Below are 22,946 nucleotides of genomic sequence, written 5' to 3'. Positions count from 1 at the left end.
AGATTTTGATACCGCACTAGTATTTAGTGAAATCGTACCAATACCCGTCTTGCATTCCTGGATTCAGTGTCAGAAAAATAAATTTCATGTCAGTTTATTTTTGATTTCTAGTCTGCACATTTCTTTCTCACAATGTTCCTCACACTCGCATGCTGTTCTTGTCAAACTCTCCTCTCCATTGTCTGTCTCTCTTTTTTCTCTCCTTTCTGTCTCTCTTGTCTCTGTATTTTATCATCATTCGTCTTGTTCCTTTTAAACTGTAAATGTGTTTTTGTTCTCACCTCCCCAAAAACCCTAACACAGCCTTTACTGATAACTTATTCTTTATTCCGAACTCTAAAATGTGGATGGAACTCATCACTTTTCTTTGCCCTTCCTTTTTCCTGTACTCATCGTTGAAATCTTCTAATAATTATTTTTTGATTAACTTTGTAATTTCCTCTTTTCAACCTCTTTCTCTGGGTCTTTGACTCTCTTTTTAAAAACAAGGCTTTGAAATAACAATGTTTGCATTTTTTTCTCAATACCTAAACTATATAAGAAGGGCTATTTTGTTACAAAGAAAACTAATTTGCATTCCTGGGAGAATAATTTGACATCTTGCATTCAATTATTAATTTTTATGAAGCAATTTAATAGCAAACATTACTCCTTGAACAAAACATCATCTTGGTCAGTCATGAGTTTTATGCCGACTTCAGCTTTGAATTCTCACATTTTCACTTTCCTCAGTCATGTTGTTGACAGGAGTTGTCATAGTTTGCCAATGATTTTGCCCTGAGAAGACCTGGCTAATGTTTACTCCACATACTTTCCCATAACTTCAACAAAGTGGACGATCTCTCTCATTTTGCCCATAAAACTTGGCTCTGACATTTGCTATTGGTTATTTTTTCCATTCCATCAATGTAGTATTGTGTTTTCCATATATAAATAAAAACAATTTTTTGTTTGGGTTTTGTTTAAGAGCTTTGTGGCTTTGGCAGTCACAGAATTGCAGAGCTTTATGTTCAGCAGAGATTGAGTTTTATGTATAGGTTAACGCTTCAAAATGCTGTCATGTATTAACAGAGGTCTCAGTTAGCACCCTGGTATGGTCTGTCCTGATTCAATACTGTTTTGTCAACCTTGTCTCCTCCATCAACGAGTGCAGTTTCTGGTTTTAAAATTTGTGTTTGGTGCCTGAGCCTTCCCAGTCAGTCAATCACACAAAGTCCTCGTTCTGCACACTCATTTGTTGCACAACTTTGAAGTATGAATTTGCAGGTCAGCACAAATTTTTACTCAACTGATTTATTTGCTGACAGGTGACCTTGACTATAAGAGCACAAATGGTGAGGATGCATGAGGACCTGTCTGTTCTCCATACTCATCCCTTGGGTACTTTAATTCTTTGAGCCTAGTGCACAGCAACATTTTTAAGAAGTTCAAGGTCTGCATCTCCATTCCCCTGCTTTGTTAGGCCATTCCAGCCGCTTATCATCGTTCGTCTGAAGAACTTCTTCCTGATACCTTCTATTTTAAAACTAATTTTTTACTTTTATATTTATGATTTGAGGTCCTGCTTCCCTGGGGTAATATATTGCTGGGCCCTGTCTTATCAGTGAATGTTTTAGTCATCCTATTTAGGACCTGCTGAAATTTCAACAGACAAGCATCTGACTCCATCTGTTTGTCTGACTGCTTAGTTAATGTGAAACACATCGTGATCAACTTCAGTGGTCTTTTTGATCCCAAATTGACCCTTAAACTCAGTATTATGTTAATCACCAAAATCACCTTATTCCAGTTTCACAGCATCACCAAGCTTGTATTTGCCTCGATTGCTGCTAAATTATCCTTGCCGCCCGATGTGACCATTTCAGCTCTCCTTATTGTCTTCTCCGATTCTACACTACATAATCTCCAACTCGTTCAAGACTTCATCCAAATCCTGTCCTGTATTAAGCCCTGCTTATCCATTACCCATGTCTTCATTATCCTTTATTGGCTTCTTGTCCTCCAAGACTTGTTTTTTTTTTCAACATTAAGTTTCACATTTCATCTGTCTTTCCATTTGTGTAAATGTTTTATCGTAAAGTCACCTCAAGGTGACCAGCAGCATTCGGGGAATCAAATAAATCTTGCCCATATCTTCTCTTCCCTCCCCCTTTTAAAGTGTCCACTGTTGACTTGAAAGCATTATTGTGAGGGATTGCGTCTAATTCAGAGAAGCAATTAAATTTGGTGGATGACTTAAAAAGGAACTGCACTCTTAGATTCTGAAAGTCAGGAGTGATGTTCTCCACTGGTAAGAGTGTGCAAAGGACCTTAGAAAATATGTATCCATTGGTGTTTTTGAGTTGACTATTGGATAATGTTTTTAAAACTATACTGTTCTTCTTTACAAGCATTGCAATTTTTGACACACCTCAAAAGTTACACAAAACTAGATTTGTTATTTGTAATGGTCTCCAATGTACTGAAGCGAAGTTCTTTCGATAAATTCAACATGACTGCAAGTTTATTATGCCAAGCTTATCCCAAGAAACTATGTAGTTCACTGAATTGCCAGATGTTCTTTTTATTTTGTAAGGAAACATTTATAATCTACCAGTGACACAGGTTATTCAGGTTCAGATTATTAAAGACCTGTAGCAAGCCTAAATTGGATTTCACTATTCCATTTTTTACTTGATTGCCTAAATACACGAGTACTCACTTCTTTGTGATTGAACCTCCAGAGAAATTGAGACATTTTTTGAGTGTTTCAGAAATTGCTAGTTTGAGGGCTAGACCTTGCAGATTATTGGACCAGTTTGAATAATGATAAATTTTTTAAAAACATCAAAATAAGAAACCATTAAAGGAAGAGGAAACCCACCTGCCAAATTATGGACTTCATGGAGAGCGAAACAGAACCGAAGTTTCAGGTTAATGACCTTTCACAGGGTCACAAATGGAAAGCTAACCCTGTTTTTCACTCCACAGATACTGTCCCACCTGAGCACTTCGTTTGCCCCATTCCATTTATTCTCTACTGTAAAATTGGTGTCTATCTTTGACCCCACCCACTTTCTGGCTATTAACTTGCCTCCAATATTGTAACAAGGATTTCGCTATTGGTGTTTGTATTGACTATCAATTGTTTCATTTTTCTGATCCTTTTTTATTTTTTTGTTCTTGGTTTATCTTTCTGTTTCCTACTGTGTCAGGGGTGGCACAACTCCAAGGGATTAGGAGTTAAGCTTCTTGCAACATAATACCTAGCCCTTATCACCATGGTATTTGTATAACCTTTTTTAGGTTTCTGGCAAATAGTGACCCCCAGGATGTTGATGGTGATTTCAGTTAAGATTATTCCATTGAATGTCAAGAGGAGATGGTTAGTTTTCTTCTGTTGCATTGGTTGTTGCCCAACACTTGTGTGGTGTGAATATTATTTGCCACTTCAGTCCGGGTCTGGATTTTGCTGCGTTTGTACATGGACAGCTTCAGTATCTGAGAGTTGTGAATGGTGCTGAACGTTGTGCAATCATTAGCAAACATCCACACTTCATCCTTATGATGGAGGGAAGGTCATTAATGAAGCAGCTGAAGATGGTTGGGCCTAGAACTTATGTAGTGAAGTCCTGGGTCTAAATCTACTAAGTGAGATGTATATTAGCAATTTGGAGAGGTACTGAATTGAATTTGACGCTACCTCTCAGATGTGCACACCCATGCAAAATTACACTTTCTGTATCGAAAAACAGTACCTTATTGAGTCCACAAACCAGTCACATTAGCTATCTTGTCCTTCCATGAGATGCTCAGAATATGCCACAAATGGTAAAAATGAAAGCTTTGAGCTTCTTTCTTTATAGCTGTAAGTTGTCCATATTTCACAGCCATACATCAAAATGCTGAGAATACAGGCCTCAAACCTGCACATTTTGAGAGTTGGCTAAAGGTGGTAGCTGTTATTCCCAATGCATGTACCAAGTACTCTATCAAGAGGCAGAGTGTCTCTCACCTTGGACCCAAGGTAGCAGAGCTTATGAAGCACTTCCCGCAGAGTGCTATTAAGCGTTTCAAGTTAGAAAAACAGAAATTGCTCATGATACTCTGATCAGACTGCATCCAGCCTGAAAACACGAGTCAGTTCATGTTTCAAATATAAACCTCATCTTAGATATTTATGAAGTGTATCGTAAAATATTTGCTTCATTTTAAATTGCTTCCTTGTTGATAGCTATGCAGTAGCAGCCATCTGCTTAAGTGTTCATTCTAATAATTGAAGGCAATTTTATGTGTACTCTATAATTAGCTTGTAAGAAAGTGCTGCTTTCAAAATGGCGCAGACCTTCATTCTGTATTTCTTCTTTTTCCGGTTTTTGGGTGTCAGTACTCATTTTTCAGAAGACAGGATAGGCAAGCTAGCTGTTGCCACAGTGCAACTCTAGATTGAGCAACAAGGAAATGAATGCCTGGAACTATCTATGGGAATTATTCTCAATTTCTTTTTTCTCCCACTGGGGAATTATCTTGGCTACATTTGGTGCCTCCTATTCATGGAACTGGCTTGGGAACTTAAAAATTATTGCCAAGTGAATATTTTGTGAAAGCATTGTCAATATAAGGTAATTTATCGAATATGTGACCCTAAGGAAGCACAAGAATGTAGCCAGGCTCAGCATCCTAAATTAGAGCTGGCGCAGACAACTGTGCCTACTAATACTCCATCTACTTTTTTGATTTTAATAAAGGGGAGAGAAAAAGGCGCAGCTCATCACTATCTCTATTTGGATAATACACGCCATCTTAAATGGTCACATGCAAGACAAGAATGACCATACAAAGCTGTCCAATGGTGAATGCTTTTGCTGTCCTGCTTTGGTATGATATCACCAGCCACCAAACCCAAAGCCTTCTATGAATTAGATATGCTTTTACCTGCCAGATATTGAGATGATAGATATCAAGCTCAAACCATTGAACAGAACACTTTTGACATCATATTCCAGCATACTCACCATGTCTTACTCACCATGTGATTCTCCTGGTCTTCGGTAGGAAGACTTGAAAATACATTGCATCAGACCATGGCTCACGTCATAAACCAATTAGCAATTTGTTTCAAGTCATGTGGGGTCACGCAGTATTCTGGGCAAAACAGTACATGTTCGTCATTATAGGCTTTAGATTCTTTTTGATATATGTAACAGTAGAAATGCTACTCCTGAGCTTCCCATCAACATACATTCACTCTGGAAAATAAATGTACATATTGTTTGTAGTTATACACTATCACTGGTCACTGCTTTAGTGCAGCTTCTCCGCTGGCCTCAAGTATAGACTTATTTCCAAAGTGAATTCACTGGACAAACAATGCCTTTTATTTCCTACATTGAATGGTCATTTTTCATTGAACTGCATGAAATTGTAACTTTCCTGCCCCTTCTACATCACCATACAAACCTCTGCATTGTTTGAGAGAAACCAAAACTGTTTTCAGCCCAGTGGATCAAAATGTATGTCTCATATCTTGTGGGTCAGGGAAGAGAAACCAACATTAACCCAGAATACAAACAAAACAAATTGAATTTTGTTGCTTGCAGTACTCTTGGAAATATGAAAACTGAACGATAACTTACTAATGGTCTCAAAAGTCCTGTGACTAGAAAAATAAACATTCTTTGATGCTGGGAACCAGAAAAAAAATGCAGCGAATGCAGGAAGCAGAATATGCCTGGCAGCCACTAAAAAAAGAGATGGGAGATATTAAAGGTGTTCAGCTAAAGAGCTACACATTTTGTAAACATTTTTCTTTCTTTACAGAAGCTCCTTGACTTGTTGAATATTTACAATTTTTTCTGTGCCCTTTTCAACCTGTGCATACTGCTTCATTTCCTCAAACTATGCTTTGGAGTCTAGATGCAGGAGTAGTTTCTAACAGTTCAAAAGTGACATAGGCAAAATGGGATATGCATTTCTCAGGAGGTGCAAAGGTAGAATTCACCATGCTCAAATGAAATTAGCCCGAGATAGGAAACACCTTCAAGGATTTTGCATAACATTGATCTATTTTGATTTTGTCGTGTAATTTCCTTCAGTAAAATAAGGAATTTAATTTGGTATTCAAAATCGTGACTCGCTGCATAGAGGTGAAACAAAACACAAGTACCTAATTGGAATGAATGAAGTTACAAATAAAGCTTTTTATAAAAATCAGTTCACACTTTGTAATTCTGCACGATTTTGTATTAAATTGGCATGGGCAATGTTCAAATGTATTTTATTACTTTACTGTAATATGACCTTAAAAAACCCTGCTGTAAAGTTGCCTTGGGCTAAATTGAGTTATGAGACAATAATTACTCCTTCATTGCCATTTTGCATTAAGACTGAATATAAAATGACCTAAAGTCAAATGACACTTTTTGACCTTGATTCTCGAAATTAATTTTCAGTTTCTGTTTTATTCCATGCCTGTCTCTCAAACTATTCTTGCTCTCCTTTCCTTTGTTGTGACATCCAGTTATTAGCCGTGTAGTTACCTTGAGGCAATCCACATAAACTATTGAAAGCCATGGTTTACCAGTGAAAATTAAAATCCCTGTTTCCTTCACCTCTGAGATGATGAAATCTGCAACAACCTATTGTTAGGGACTGACATATGCTCTTTTCAGGTCTCTTTGGATTTCATATATTTTCTAATTTGCTCAAGTTTAAATTTAAATTGAAGATAATACTGCTGACAAGGGGCAAATAGCAGTTGAGGGGTTTGAACTAAACAACTTTCATTCGTCATTAAAACAAATGACTTTCCAGCAGTGAATGTCAGTGAGCAGTAGATTACTTTCTTTACCCCAGGCATTTTAAACCTTCTCTAGTGGTAAAACTGACATTGTTCTCATGTACATGTATTGCAGCATAATTGGAATCTGATAATTTCAACTCCAGCTGATGAAGTTAAACTATACAAAAGCTACTGGAATATGCACTGACTATTCATGTAGCATTATGTGAAATATGTACTTTTCCAAAGTTGTCATCTGAATTCCTGATTGTGTCTCAACAAAAGTATTTTTACAAATTTAAAGTTGTTGCGTTTGGTGTTTTATTAACTTTTTGTACTGCAGATGTGGTTTTCTGATTTATTATATGGTGGTAAATATTACTTCCATTGAAGCTCCCAAACTACATTTGTTGCTGAGATCTTTAGTTAACTTAAATAGGTGTTTAATTAACATGTCACATACTGACACTGTGGTGAAAATCAATTTATTTGACTACTTCAGTTTATTTTGTTTTCCTAAGAGAAACATTCTTCAAAGATTGCAGGCAGAGAAGTCAGTGGGCTGTCACACCAGCCTTAAATTTTTGGAACATGTTTGAGTTTAGCTCTAAGATCATGATGTTGTTAAAATATGAGCAAGAGTAGGCCATTTGGTGCAAAGAGCCTGTTCTGCCATTCAATAAGATTTGATTGTAACCTTAAATCTACTGCCTGTCTGCTATAGCCCTAGACTCCCAATAGATTAAACATCTGTCTAACTAGGCCTTTAAAATATTCAATAACCCAACCTCCACTGCTCTCTGTGGAAAAGAATTTCAAAGACTAACAACCTCTTTGAGAAGAAATTCCTCCTTGTTTCTGTCTTAAATGGGAGACCCTTTAATTTTGAAAAGTGCCTCCTCGTTTTAGTTTCACCCATGAAGGGAAACCTCTGCTCAGATCTACCTGAGTGAGCTTTCTTTGAGTAAGGAGACCAAAACTGTGTCAACTACTCTGGATGTGATCTCACCAATGCCCTGTATGGCTATAGGAAGACTTGCCTATTTCTATAGGAACAAGAGTAGACCATTTGGTTCCTCAAACCGCCTTTGCATTCCACTAGATCCTGGCTGATCTTCTACCTCAATACCATCTTCACACATGCTATCCCCATATCCCTTCATTTAATTGGTATCTTGAAACCTGTCGACCTCTGCTTTAAGCATACTCAATGACAGAGTTTCCATGCAGCCCTCCTGAGTAGAGAAACCAAAGACTTAACCACCCTCTGACTGAAAAACTGCCTCCTCCTCTTGATCCTAAATGACCTACCTCCTACTCTGAGACTGTGTTCACTGGTCCTAGACTCCACAAACAGGAGAAACACCCTTCCTGTATCCACCATATTGAGTTCTGTAGAATTTTGGACGCTTCAATGAGGTCACTTCTCACTCTTGTAAGCATGAGAGAATACAGGCCCAGTCTCCTCAATCTCATTTCATATGACAATCCTGTCATCCCCAGGGTTAGTCTGGTGAACCTTCGTTACGTTCCCTGTATGACCAGTATATCTTTCCTTCGGTAAGGAGACCAAAGACACGCACAATACTCCAGATGTAGATCTCACCAAGGCTCTACACAATTGCAGCAAGACTTTCTTATCCCTCGACTCAAATTCTATTGCAATAAAGGCTAACATACTTCACCTTCCTAATTGCCTGTTGCACCTGTTTGTTAGCTTTGTGACTCTTGAACAAAGACACTAAGGTATTTGGACATCAACAATTCCCAATCCCTCCCCATTTATGTAATACTCTGCATTTCTGTTTTTCCCAACAACTGCATTTTTCCACATTATGATCCATCTGCCATGTACTTGCCTGCTCACTCAGCCTGTCTAAGTCCCCTTGAATCCTTTTTGCTACTCTCATTGCCATCTAGTTTTGTGTCATTAGCAAATTTGGAAACAGTAAACTTGCACCCCACGTCTTTTCCGATTCGAATAATATGCTTTGTTTCGAGGGGGAGGTCAGAAGTCAGAAACCCATCCACATCAAATAAATGTTAAAAGTGGTAACGAAGGTAGTTAGCCAGCAAATGAATGCCATGATGTGCTCTGAAGGTGATAATATGTCTTCTGAGTCAGAATCACACCATGTGGGGAAACCATTTCTTATGGGTTGCATGTTAGGTTGAGTTTAAAAGCTGTAAATGAGACCAGAGTCTCAGTTTAGCAGTTGGTTCAGCAGTGACTGCAGGGAGTGTCATTTGAATGAGCAGGCTATCTACTTTGATTATATTTGAGGGAGAGACCTTTTCTTTGCTGCAGAGTGCTTTGTTGAGAGCTGGAGTTTGTTCCTGTCCTCTCCCAGAGATATAAAGTCTGAAAGAGATGGGAATTGTGGCCTCTGTGGAAGAGACCACATCCTGTGAAGAGGAGGAGGAGGAGACTGAGGAAGGGGGTCAGAGCAGTCCCAGGCCCCAAGGGTTAAGGGACACTCGGAGACCCTTAGCAGAGGCACAGTCTATATTAATGTAGCTGCTGGTGTCTCGAGGCAGAGATTGAGCTATCTCCAATTGTCTAAGACTCGATGCAGTGGAAAACTCAGGCTATTAACAGCCGCGTCACTTTGAGACATGCACACAGGGGAGATCTCCTCCAACTGTGCAATGCCTGTCCTGTTGAAGGTGACTGTCGCGCTCAACTTCTTCATGACCGGCTCCTTCCAGGCAGCCAATGGAGACCTCAGTGGCATCACACAACCTGCTGCACATCACTACATACCCACTGATGCAATGTTCCAAAGGCTAGGGAATTATATCTCCTTCACACAATATGTTCAAAGTCAATTGGATAGAGTCTGAGGATTCACAGCCATGCAGAATTTCCCAGAGAGCAGGGAGCCATTGATTGCAGTCACATCAGCATAAAAGCTGCTCACCTTCATCAAGTCTTCCACTCTCTGAATGTCCTGGTCTATGATGTTCATTGGCAGACCAAGCTGGTGTGCTCCTGGGCAGCAGCCACTACTTCATCCTTTAGAATGTTTGGGTGCCAGACCTGTTCAACAGCCCTGATTCCCTGGATTGATGGCTCATAGGTTTTTGATTTGATTTATTATCGTCACGTATTAATATACAGTGAAAAATATTGTTTCTTGTGTGCTATACAGGCAAAGCATACCATTCATAGAGAAGGAAAGGAGAGAGTGCAGAATGTAGTGTTACAGTCATAGCTAAGGTGTAGAGAAAGATCAACTTAATGCAAGGTAGGTCCATTCAAAAGTCTGACAGCAGCAGGGAAGAAGCTATTCTTGAGTCGGTTGGTACGTGACCTCAGGCTTTTGTATCTTTTTCCCAATGGAAGAAGGTGGGAGAGAGAATGTCCAGATTGCGTGGGGTCCTTAATTATGCTGATGCTTTGCCGAGGCAGCGGGAAGTGTAGACAGAGGCAATGGATGAGTTTGCGTAAACGACTGGGCTTCATTCATGACCCTTTGTAGTTTTCTGCAGTCTTGGGCAGAGCAGGAGCCATACCAAGCGATGATACAATCAGAAAGAATGCTTTCTATGGTGCATCTGAGAAAGTAGAGGCATTGGTGGGCTTTCTTAACTATAGTGTCGGCATGGGGGGACCAGGACAGGTTGTTGGTGATCTGGACACCTAAAAACTTGAAGCTCTCTACCCTTTCTACCTCGTCCCCATTGATGTAGACAGGGGCATGTTCTCCACAAAACTTCCTGAAGTCGATGACTATCTTCTTTGTTTTGTTGACATTAAGGGAGAGATTATTGTTGCTGAACCAGTTCACCAGATTCTCTATCTCATTCCTATACTCTGTCTCGTCATTGTTTGAGATCCAACCCACTACGGTGGTGTCATCAGCAGTGTGGATCCAGGAATTGGGCCTATAAGCTGGTTCCTAGTTCCCCTGTCAGTCTGTGCCCCGAGCTCAGAGCCAGAGTGATGTTGTGCAAGTCGGAGCACATGCTGATGATTGCATCTACGATGTGCTGAGTTTGCATCTCTAAACAGTTGCTAGTCTGTCCATGGAGGAAGCTTGGCACACTGAGGAGTGTATATGGTCTGGATGGATAGATAGCTCCACAGCCTGGACCAGAGCACTTAACCACTCTGGTATACTCACTAAATTTTCACATGGCGCTGGGCATCCATTATCTGCCACCCTATAGACATTTCCAGAGGTGCCCCATCTGACTGGGACTCAGTCTCCACATCATACAGACACTCCTCTGACCACCTGAGGACTGCTGTACCGCAGTCTCCAACAGCTGCATGTGCGAATGTGAGCTGCCCTCGTTGTGTTTGTGACCCCTGAGCAGCACGCTATTCTCTGCTGAGGTGCCAGTATCTGTGATAGTGCTTGGTGCTGAGAGATCAGCATCCTTCATGGCCTCTTCCTCTTCAGAGGGGAGCAGCAGCATGGCTTCTGGCACAGGATCAGCAGATGGGGTTTCTCCTGTGACAGAGACAGAAGTGAGGGGGTTGGTAGGCATCGATGTCTTTATCAGATCAGCACTATTACAAGACACTCATCATCCATTCTAATATGCCACATGACTGACAATACTGTACAGATTGAAATACATGTGAATGATCATCTGAAGCTTCATATAGAATCATAGAATTCCTACAGTGCAGAAGGAGGCCATTCAGGCCATCGAGTCTGCACCAACTCTCTGATAGAGCATCTTACCCAGGCGCTCTCCCCTGCCCTATCCCTGTAACCCCACACATTTACTATGGCTAATCCCCTGAACCTGCACATCTTGAGACACTAAGTGGAAATTTAGAATGCCAACTCTACCTAACCTGCACATCTTTGGACTGAGGGGGGAAACCGGAGCACCCGGAGGAAATCCATGCAGACATGGGGAATGTGTAAACACCACACAGACAGTTACCCAAGGCCAGAATTGAACCTGGGTCCCTGGCCCTGTGAGGCAGCTGTACTAACTGCGATGTCGCCGTGGTGAGGCTGATGAAGACAGTTCATACATTGTAATCCTAAGTGCCTAATGCCTTCCCTCCATTTAATTTCCACTAACCCTGCCCCCCTTTCTATGTAATTGAGCCTTTGTCATCTCATCAGACCCAGGTCTCCCTCTAATCTTGCCTCTGCCTATACTCCTGGAGGAGTCGGTTCCCATAAATGTCAGAACCCCCTCTTTGAAAGGACTTAGGACTTCAGTTTTGACAATCCCCCTGCTCTCATGAGCGTTGTGGGCTCACTTCTCCTGAAAAGATTTGTGAGAATGCGTTCATTAATAATTTCAATTAACCTTATGCTGTGTCTCCAATCCATTCTCTGCAGCACCTTGCAGTCTGGATGCCATGCTTATGAGTCCTATGTTCTTCTGTGATCCCCCTTCCTATAACTAGACCATTGCTTGAAATGCATAATGACACTGTTAGACAGCTACTTGTACCTGGTTTGGCTCCCTCCTCTTGCCTGGGGTTGGCATTAGTTGTTCAAGTTGGTCCAAGACTGTACACAGGAGGGCTCTGAGTGAATCCTCGCAGAATCTAGGGGCTGGTTCAGTCCTTCCAGCCCACCTCGCTCCAATGGTGCTGACATCTCTGCATGGCAACATGTCACAACTGTGCTTTTACAGACCAAGACACAGGAAGATTTCTAAGATTTAAAGCTTATGGCAGCTAAAAAGAGTGCCACGGTTGGGAGACTGAACTCCAGATTAAATTCTCACTTTAGAGGTCTGCAAATTGCACAAGTATCAGACTTCCAGAGAGGCACTACACTATCCTGCATCAGCTAAATGCCCTGAGACTGACCCTTGTCAGGGGGCTATTTAAAGGGCTGGCTTTGACCTTGTTCCAGTTCATAGGCATGACCTTGGAGACCAAACGTCCTGCCCTCCAGCACTCCGATCTGCAGTTCAGCTTAGTGAGGCTCAACCAGCATGTTATTGAATGTGTTCCAAAGGCAGGCCTAGACTTCGAAATGCTGCTTTGACTTCCAGGTGCGAAACCCATCCTTGGCATACCAATGTATTTTTTATTCATTTGTGGGACATGGGCATCGCTGGCTAGCCAGTATTTATTGCCTATCCCTAGTTGCCCTTGGAGGGCAGTTGAGAGTCAACTGCATTGATGTGGCTCTGGAGTCACATGTAGGCCAGACCAGGTAAGGAAGGCAGATTTCCTTCCCTAAAGGACATTAATAAACCAGATGGGTTCTTCCGACAACTGACAATGGTTTCATGATCGTCAGTAGATTCTTAATTCCAGACATTTTTTTATTGAATTCAAATTCCACCATCTGCTGTGGCAGAATTCGAACCCATGCCCCCAGAACTTTAGCTGAGTTTATGGATTAATAGTCTCGTGATAATACCACTAGGCCATCACCTCCCCTTTCTGTCCATAGATTGTGAATAGCCCAAGCACTGATCCTTGCCATACCCCATGAGTCACTGTCTGCCAACCTGAGAATGATCTCAGACCTACTGTCTGTTTTCTGTCCATTACCAATCATCTTGTATTACCTCCAATCCAATGTGCTCCAATTTTGTTTACTAACCACTTGAGACCTTCTGAAATTTCCATAGCCACTGGTTCTCCCCTCTGCTCAAAATACTCAACAGGTTTATCAAACATGATTTCCCTTTCATTAATCTGTTTCAACTTTGCCCAATTCTAACATTATTTTCCAAGTGCCCAATTCGCAAATCCTTTATAATAAATTCTAGTATTTTTTTCTTCTACTGATGTCAGAGTAAAGGTCTGTAGTTCCATATTCTCCCTCTACCTTCCAATCCACAGGCACCATTTCTGAATCAATAAAAGTTGTAAGATGATCACCAATGCTTCCCCTATCTCTATAGCCAGCTCTTTCAATACTCTGGGATGTAGATCATCAGGTCTCGGGCATTTATCAACTTTCAGTCCCATCGATTTTTCCAGCCCCATTACTTCTTCCCTCCTATAATAAAGGTCAACTTTCCATTTGCCTTTGTAATTACTTGTTGTACCTGCATGCTGATTTATTTGTGATTCATGTGCAAGGACATCCAAATTCCTCTGTGCCATTTCATTCTGCAGTGTCACCGACAGGGTCAGGAGAGATCCAAAACATTTGTACCCTTTTCCTCACTGACCACAATCAGTGTGAGTTCTTTGCCCCTGATTGCCTGGTCAGTTTAGATTGAACAGCAGCAAGCCATTCAGTGTTTATATAAAAAGGATTATTTATTCACTCATTTACTCCAAAAGTCTAATGTTACGCAATCATTCCCGCGCACATAAGAAATTTGCAGTTAAATCAAATAGTATACTTTTACAAGTTGTAAAGCAAAATAATAATTCATTGTTCACGTGTTTGCTCTGTGGTAGAAGTGTAGGCACTGTGGGTCCAATAAGGACAGAAGCTTTTGTCGACTTTTGAATTGCAGTTCAGATGGGTTCACATAGCTGAAATCAGGATTGTTGCAGAGATGAATCATGAGCAGGTCACAAAGTTACGCATTTGTGGTTTTCAAGCCAGGGAGGTCCTATTTCTTTATTGATGGACCTGGGAGTTTTAGAATCTGGCTGGGAGGGTTATTTTAAGCTGTGTGGCCTCCAGGTTGATGACACACTCTTTACAGCCTTTTGCTGCAGCTGCTGTCTCTTTGAGTGTTTCTTGTGGGCTGCCGGTTTGAATGTCAGGAGTAGGCCAAAAACATGGCTGTTTCAGCAAATGCCTGCTTACAGCTCCCTTCCAATATGGTGTTGGCCTTGCTTTGATTTGTCACACCCTGGAATATTCCCACCACCAACCCCTCCCCCCCCAATATAACCATGGGAGACTTGAGACCATTATTATCTTTTGTACCTGAAAAGTCTTATTCAAGTCAGAAATGTAGTTCGGGTTGGTTTCAGGATATCGGTGTTGACACTACATAGCCCTTCTAGTTGTTGGTGCGGGGCGGGGTGGGGGGGGGGGGGAGAGAGCGGGGGCGGTGGAGCTGTCACCCAGAGTAATTTAATTAGGGATTTTGCAGGAGCTTGAGGGAGTCTGTTGAAATTGCAAAGGTGACCTGAACTTTGGCAGACATCTTAAAAGTTCATCAGTGTCAGTTTTAAATGCAAAAGAGTGACAACAAGTTCTATGCAAACACAGAGTCCATATTTAAAGTTATAAATATGACATGCCTTTCCTGGGCATAATAGCAGCTACTCTCTGTTTAAATAATATTCTAAGGCAAAATAGCCTTTACTTCTGTCTTTTTTCCAACTCTGACCCTTTCTGCTGGTGCTCTCGTGTTTGTACGCTCTGCCTCTTCCTGTCACACTCCAGTTATCATTACTCATTTTGCTCCTCTGTGTTATTGTGTTGTCCTTCCCTCCTACTATTTATTTTAAAGCCCCATTTTACAGCCCTACTTGTATAATTTTTTTGAAGACCAATCCACCACAATTTAAGTGAAGGCAGTCCCAAAAAAAAGCTCCCTGTTTCCCCAGTACTGGTGTCAGTGGTCCATGAATTGAAACCTATTCTGTAAAAAAAAAATTCAGTCTGGTTCTTTAATGTCCTTCATGGAAGAGAACTTTGCTGTCCTCGCCTGGTTTGGCCTATATGTGATTCCAGATGCACAACAGTGTGGCTGACTCTTAATTGCCCTCTGAAAATTGTTAGCAAGCCTCTAATTTGTCTCAAAAGAAAATATGGGTAGGGAATAGATGCTGGCCTTTCCAAGGACATCCTGTGAATGAACAAAATGCAATGTTTTTATGTAAAAATTCAAAATTTTATGGGGATGTAAAATCTCTTCTTTCAGTCAGTCATACGCACATACTTTCTCTCTCTCCCTTAGAAATGAAGACATGTTTTGCATGCCTCCAGTTTACATTTCAAAGCCCATATAAGTACTGATTTTCACATGTCCTGGACGTATATTTGGGATTGTTACTGAATTGACAGCTTTTCAAAGACAATGTCAGCATTTTACTAGTCTTGTGGAAATGCAGGTCGCATATCCCTCACTGTTTTGTACTGGTATAGCGTGACACTAATTTCTATCTTGTGTGTATCCCCAATTGGAGGCACCTAAATTACAGTTATTGTCAAACTAACTCAGAGCAATTGCACTGACATTTTCTTTGACTGTATTTTTAAATGCATGCAAAAGAAGCAGAAATTCCAACAAAATTCAGATTTTAATGCAATTGGGAAAAAGCATTTAACAAAAGCCATGAAACATGAAAGACTGAAAACCCCAGGTATAACGATAAAGATAACCAAATAGTAATCAGATGTGAAATGTGTGACAATCATATTTATAACTAAAATACTTAAGTTTCTTAGTTGAGCCATTACAATATGTGGAATATTGCCCTGAAATGAGGCTTGTTCAAGTTAATATTCTGTCTGTGGTTGCTTTGTTGGAGCAGATTTTAATGTGATTAAGTTGTGAGCAAACAGGTTAAGTTTGTCACACCAAGGTTATATGCAGGTCAATTACGAATTTTGGCAATTGTGAAATGTGGCTTCTGTGAGCAATGTGATAATTCCATTAATGATAATAGAAACTTGGAATGGGTTACGATAATTTAACACATCTTTCTTCTGTGTTCTTAGAAAGATAATTCTGGTTACCAGGTGGCACAGTGGTTAGCACTGCTGCCTCACAGCACCAGGGACCCAGGTTCAATTCTCGGCTTGAGTTACTGTCTGTGCAGAGTCTGCATGTTCCCCCCATGTCTGCGTGGGTTTCCTCCGATGCTCCGGTTTCCTTCCACAGTCAGGAAGATGTGCTGGTTAGGTGCATTGGCCATGCTAAATTCTCCCTCTGTGTATCCGAACGGGTGCCAGAGTGTGGCAACTAGAGGATTTTCACAGTAACTTCATTGTAGTGTTAAATGTAAGCCTCCTTGTGACATGAATAAATAAACTAAACAAATGAACAAGGTTTGTACTCAACAGTTACTTGGTAATACGGAACTTGAATCTGGCTGAACAGAAAATTGCTGAGCTGTTCGTCTGGCCAAAAAGAACAAAAGCAAGAATGCCAAATTTAAAACTTTTGCAATAATATATAGTGCAGAAGAAAAAGGTGCTGGTTGAATGTATGACGTTAGTGTTCCTTTAAGAAATTAATAAAAAAATTATGTTCTCAGCAGTTGTAAGCAGACCTTTTCAGTTTTTTTCTCATTGTTGCTGGACTGTCTGCTCGAAGTCCTTTTATTGCTACTCCAATGGTTTAAATAGGGTTTTGTTTATTTTTACTCTGGGATCTTTTATGACCCTGCATTGTGAGAGGGAAGATTAATTGAAAAGTCAAAGTCAGGTGGTTCCTCCCCAGGAAAAAATCTTGAGTATTCATTTTCAGTTTTAGTTTAGAAGGGAGAGACCATCAGACTGGAAAGCAATGTTTCTCTCTCTCTCTCTCTCCCTGGTTTTTGGAAATTCTGCTGTTAGCTGGGAAGCAAGATTCCTGGCCTTCCTGGAGTAGAAAATCTGCTCTGGGTGGTTGGCTTATCTTGAGTCTCCCTAGTGTTTTGGGAAGCTGCTCTGACTCCAAGCTTGTCTGTGTGTGCCTAATGAGAATTGCAGCATTCAACCAAAGGACTAAATTCCAGTATCACGTGAGCATTAGTCTTTACTGTGTTAAACCTGTGGCAAAGGTTTTGTTTATGGGATTTGTTTCGTTGGAATGGTGTTTAGCTATTAAGGTATCCATTTTCTGCAAAAAGGAGTATGTTCAAGAATTGCCTCTTTCTTTAATTACCCAGAGGCGTGGTGAGCCGAGAGCTTTCCATTTCTTTCTCCATTGCAATTTGTCAACCAGATGTTATAATTCAGGTCAGAAACTCCAAAGTATTTTATGAAATCCACCTGCATCGTAAGTTTTGCAATTTGAGTTTGGCTGGGGTGAGCAAGAGATATTTCACTTTAGGTATGATTCAAATGACCCTCTAGGGAGCTTTCATCAACAAAGTTTATTTAAGGATACAATTAACATGTATGGAAAGAAAATTAGCAATAACTTTTACCAATTACAAACAAGAAAAATAATATTATATAACCCTTAAAAGCTGTTGAGTGAAGAAATCTCTCTGCATCACAGTCCTAAATGATCTCTGCATCTCAGGGATCATTTGCTTTGGTAGATTCATAGAATCCTACAGTGCAAAAGGAGGCCATTTGGCCCATCGAGTCTGCACCGACCATAATCCCACCCAGTCTCTGTCCCCATAACCCCATGCATTTACCCTACTGGTCCGCCTGACACTAAGGGCGATTTGACATGGCCAATCCACCTAACCCACACATGTTGGGACTGTGGGAGGAAACCGGAGCACCCGAAGGAAACCCACGCAGACACAGGGAGAACGTGCAAATTCCACACAGACAGTGACCCAAGCCGGGAATCTAACCCGGGTCCCTGGCGCTGTCAGACAAATTAAATTGTACCTGTAATAGACCTGTCCATTTCACTACTAGGCCATCAAAGTCCACTGATATTCTACTGACATCTCACGTCATTGGTAAGTTTTGTATCTTCAGCAAACTTCAAAATTTGATTTATTTTATCCAAGTCCAGGTCATTTATATATGCCAAGAAAACCATGGTCTAAATAATGGTAGTCATGATGTGGAGATGCCGGCGTTGGACTGGGGTAAACACAGTAAGAAGTCTAACAACACCAGGCTAAAGTCCAACAGGTTTATTTGATAGATCTCCCACTCCAAATGACGAAGGAGCAGCACGCTCCAAAAGCTCGTGGTGTTTGCTACCAAATAAACCTGTTGGACTTTAACCTGGTGTTGTAAGACTTCTTACTAAATAATAGTCCCAGGGGTTCCCACTACATATTATCTTGCCTTGAAGGAACTGCGTTGAGAATTTCTTGTTTTCCTGACCAATCTTTGTTTTCAGCCGACATGTGCTAGATTCCTTCTCAAGCCACTGAATCAAGCTTTTTGCCACAATATCTCCCGGTTTGCTTGTTAACTGATGTGGTGACTGGACTGTCATCGAGCAAAGCAAGTGGTCTTCTCACCTTAGTTTGAGGAACTTTTTCTTTGTTCTTATCCATTGAGGTTGCAACACATTAAGGCCCTCTATTGTAGTAGTGGTGTGATCAGTAAGTTTGCGGATGACACGAAGATTGCTGGAGTTGCGGATAGTGATGAACATTGTCAGAGAATACAGCAGGATACAGATAGGCTGGAACATTGGGCGGAGAAATGGCAGATGGAATTTAATCCAGATAAATGCGAAGTGATGCATTTCGGTAGATCTAATGTAAGGGGGAGCTACACAATAAATGGCAGAACCATCAGGAGTATAGACACACAGAGGGACTTGGGTGTACAAGTCCACAGATCCTTAAAGGTGGCAGCACAGGTGGAGAAGGTGGTTAAGAAGGCATATGGTATGCTTGCCTTTATTGGACGGGGCATAGAATATAAAAGTTGGCATATGATGTTGCAGCTGTATAGAACAATGGTTAGGCCACATTTGGAATACTGCATCCAGTTCTGGTCGCCACACTACCAGAAGGACGTGGAGGCTTTGGAGAGAGTACAGAGACGGTTTACCAGGATATTGCCTGGTATGGAGGGTCTTAGCTATGAGGAGAGATTGGGTAAACTGGAGTTGTTCTCCCTGGAAAGATGGAGGATGAGGGGCGACCTAATAGAGGTGTATAAAATTATGAAGGGCATAGATAGGGTGAACAGTGGGAAGCTTTTTCCCAGGTCGGAGGTGACGAACACAAGGGGTCACTGGTTCAAGGTGAGGGGGGCAAGGTTCAACACAGATGTCAGGGGGACGTATTTTACACAGAGGGTGGTGGGGGCCTGGAATGCACTGCCAAGCAAGGTGGTTGAGGCGGACACGCTGGGATCGTTTAAGACTTATCTAGATAACCACATGAACAGACTGGGAATAGAGGGATACAAAAAAATGGTCTAGTGGGCACATGAGCGGCGCAGGCTTGAAGGGCCGAAGGGCCTGTTCCTGTGCTGTATTGTTCTTTGTAGTCTGAACATTCATGAGAACCCAAGACTGAAAACAGGGCTTCCACTGTAAAGTGAAGCATAACAGATGGCCCGAGCACTGCTACCTGTTCAGAGCCTCGCTGCATGTTTTCCAAACCGCACATCTGAATCTCTAACATGTGGGATGGGGATTCCTCTGCACTTGACACCATGCTGAAGCTATTGGGCATTGCAACTGAGGACAGCAGCAATCATTCATTCTGTAAAAGCATTTGTTTTTTGAGTGCTTAGCCACAGTGGCCAGCCTCTGCAGCTGTTTGGAGGCTTATGATATTTAGTTACATTTGACAATGCCTTTATCGGCTTTCATTATTGTACATTGATATGTTTGCCATGAAATACATGCGGTTGCTAAACACAGTAACCAGGAGAAAGGTTTGCTGTTTGTTTCCCAGGCATATTGCTCATCATAATGAGTTTTTCAATTCAGTCCACTGCAGTAAGAGGTGTATGAGAGTGATGTTTTGATAAAATAATTAAAAGTTTCACTCTGAAGAGCTTGTAGACCTGCTAGTCATCAAGTATTCATGATTGTATAATCGCTGTCTCACCATAGATCCAAACTAAACTCTCAACTGCAATCACTGTTGCACTTGAATTTAATTGCTGAAGATTTCTGAGCCTTTTCTCCTGCGAGGAAGGGTAACATAATCCAGTTATGACCTTCAAAGCATAATGGATGGGATCGTCCGTCCTCGGATAAATGTTTTGATTGATTGAATTAATTTGAAGTTTGCCTGTAGAGTATACTTAAAGGCCAGTTTCTGAATGCTACCCTTGCCCCAACATTTTGTTCAATCTTCCAAGGCATTTTGCTGAGCTGCTGTAGTTATTTTGAAGTAACTCCAAAACTAGTTTCCTTCTGCTTTGTAGCACTGCAGCTGAATCAATGCTGTCACACCAATACTGCTTTGAACTTGTGATTGTGCGGAGAGAGATTTCACCTCTCTCAAACTGGGTGGACATTTCTCTGTTGTGCTGAAATGTCAGGTGTGATGCTAAAACCAAGGCCTTGCCGACCTGTTCAGGTGATAGAGAAAAATAATCCTGTGGCACTGCCGAAGTCCATGACCATGTGCTCTCCTCAATATATGCCCCAAAACAATTAACTGTTCATTTGCCGCATTTGCTGACTCTGGATCTTTGCTTTGTGCAAATAGGCTACTGCTAACTAATGAGAAAAGCAGTGAGTGCAAATAAAAACAATTCAATATGAAATGTTATGTGGTGTTCTGAGGGCACATGGTATAATGTAAGGAGCAATGTCTCAAACTTCCTTCCCCTCCCCCTGCTTGCCCTCCTTCCCACTTCCCTCTTGCTTGCTCTTGCCTCTGCCCTGTCACTTTCCTTCACACCCCATCTAAATGTTTCTTCTGCAGTCTAATCATCATTGGTTCAAAGTTAACACGGAAGACTTAGGTTTGAAGAGCTGCTTTATTTTCAGCCGCATGCATGCCATTTTACTTGATCTCCTTTAAACTTTGACTTGTATTCATTTAGCTTTGAGTGTAAAAGAGACAGTACTTTTGGTATCCTTGTCTATGCTCTGCATCGTGAAAATATGAGAAGTCTCCAGATGATCAGGAAGTCTACCTGATTTCAGTTCTTCCCATCCTGTGATTCTTGTGTAAACTAGACCTCCTTTGCAGCAAATTTATTGAACAGTATCTTACAAGCACAGCACAATTTCTAGTTGATGCTGGAAGGAATACTCAAATATTGCTTCAAACTGCATTACAGCATTCATTACTTTGTAAATCTTGCCAGACAGATTCTGAATCTGACTTTTCTTTTCTCCAATGCATTTTAATGCTTCTACATGGAAATCGTATGAAAGATTTATAAGTTATTAGTCCTGCAGTTTTACAACAATTCTTTCCCATTTCTTATCCCCTACAGCCTTTGTTCACAGCTTGTTTTCTTATTTCTTCTTGGGATTTGTCTTGTGATGAGATGAGACCATAAATTCACATTTTTATCTATTGTGTGAAAGCATTTTAGGACTCAATTGTAGTAGAGATTCTGTGGGACAGTGTGATCAAGGTGTCATTCAAAATTCAGCAGAGCCCTGAGGTAAAATTTGCACCACATTAACTCCTTAAAATTTTAGTTATTGAATTCTGGGCATTTAAACTCGTCTCATGGAGCTCGGCACCAGTACAAGCTAGATGGGACCAATGCCCTTGTGCGGTTTGCTATGACCATTGGGGAGGGTTTCTACATAGTTAGCAGGGGGTGGGAATTGGGGTGTAACACTAGAAATGAAAAAAAGGTTACTCAAAGCATTAGGAAAGGCAGAAATCACTGTAGTAAAAAATAACAAGATGTTGGGTGGGGTCAGCGTTAGGGGTGTTAAGGTCTAAATTAGGTGCACAGTACATGCACATAAACACAGGGAGCATTGTAACTGATGTTGGTGAGTGACAGACAAAGATAACCAGGCAAGATTATAATGTCCTGGCAGTAACAGAAACCTGGCTTATAAAAAGGCAATGTGCAAAGTATTCAGGAAAGATTGTGAAGTAAAGAAAGGAGGAAGAGTGGCAGTGGGGACCAAGGACAGAATCTATTTAGCTAAGAAACAATAGAGATGCCATCACTCTACTGGGTGCATTCTATCAGCCACCAACATGTTGGAAATAAATAGAGGAGCACATTTGCAAGGAAATTGCCAGGTGCAAAAATTATAGAGTAGGTATAATGAGGGAACTTGTTCTAATATAGACTGGGGTAGTGTAGAGGACAGAGAGGGAAGCATTTCTGAAATGAGTTCAAGATAATTTTCTGGATGTTTCCTGACAACTGAGGAAGAAGGTATTGCTGATTCCAGGAAATGGATCAAGTGTCACGAGGGGAAAATTCAGGGAACAGTAACTTTGGCATCATATAAGATTGAGGTTAACAATGAAAAAGGATCAAGAGAAATCTAGATTAAAAACGAATAATTGAGGAAGGCCAGTTTCAGTGATATAACAATGGACTACCCCAGGTAAATTGGAATCAAAGATTGGCAGGCCAAAACATAATGGAATAATGGGATGTGTTTACAGAGGAGATGGTTTGGGTACAGTCGAGGTACATTCCCACGAAGGGAAAAGGTAGGACAAAGAAAACCTGAGTCCTCTAGATGATGAAAGATAGAGTATGATGAGGCAGAAAGAGTGTGTATGACAAAT

The 22,946-nt window shown here is 41.0% G+C and overlaps 1 protein-coding gene across 6 annotated transcripts in view; it reads left to right on the top strand.

The window, feature by feature from the left end:
- Positions 1-22,946, top strand: part of ptprk (protein tyrosine phosphatase receptor type K) — a 607,729-nt gene that overhangs the window by 327,994 nt on the left and 256,789 nt on the right. The window lies entirely within an intron of this gene.

The sequence above is a fragment of the Mustelus asterias genome, chromosome 5 (genome assembly GCF_964213995.1).
Source record: "Mustelus asterias chromosome 5, sMusAst1.hap1.1, whole genome shotgun sequence".
NCBI classification, from domain to species: domain Eukaryota; kingdom Metazoa; phylum Chordata; class Chondrichthyes; order Carcharhiniformes; family Triakidae; genus Mustelus; species Mustelus asterias.
This window is presented reverse-complemented; position numbering and strand designations above follow the sequence as displayed.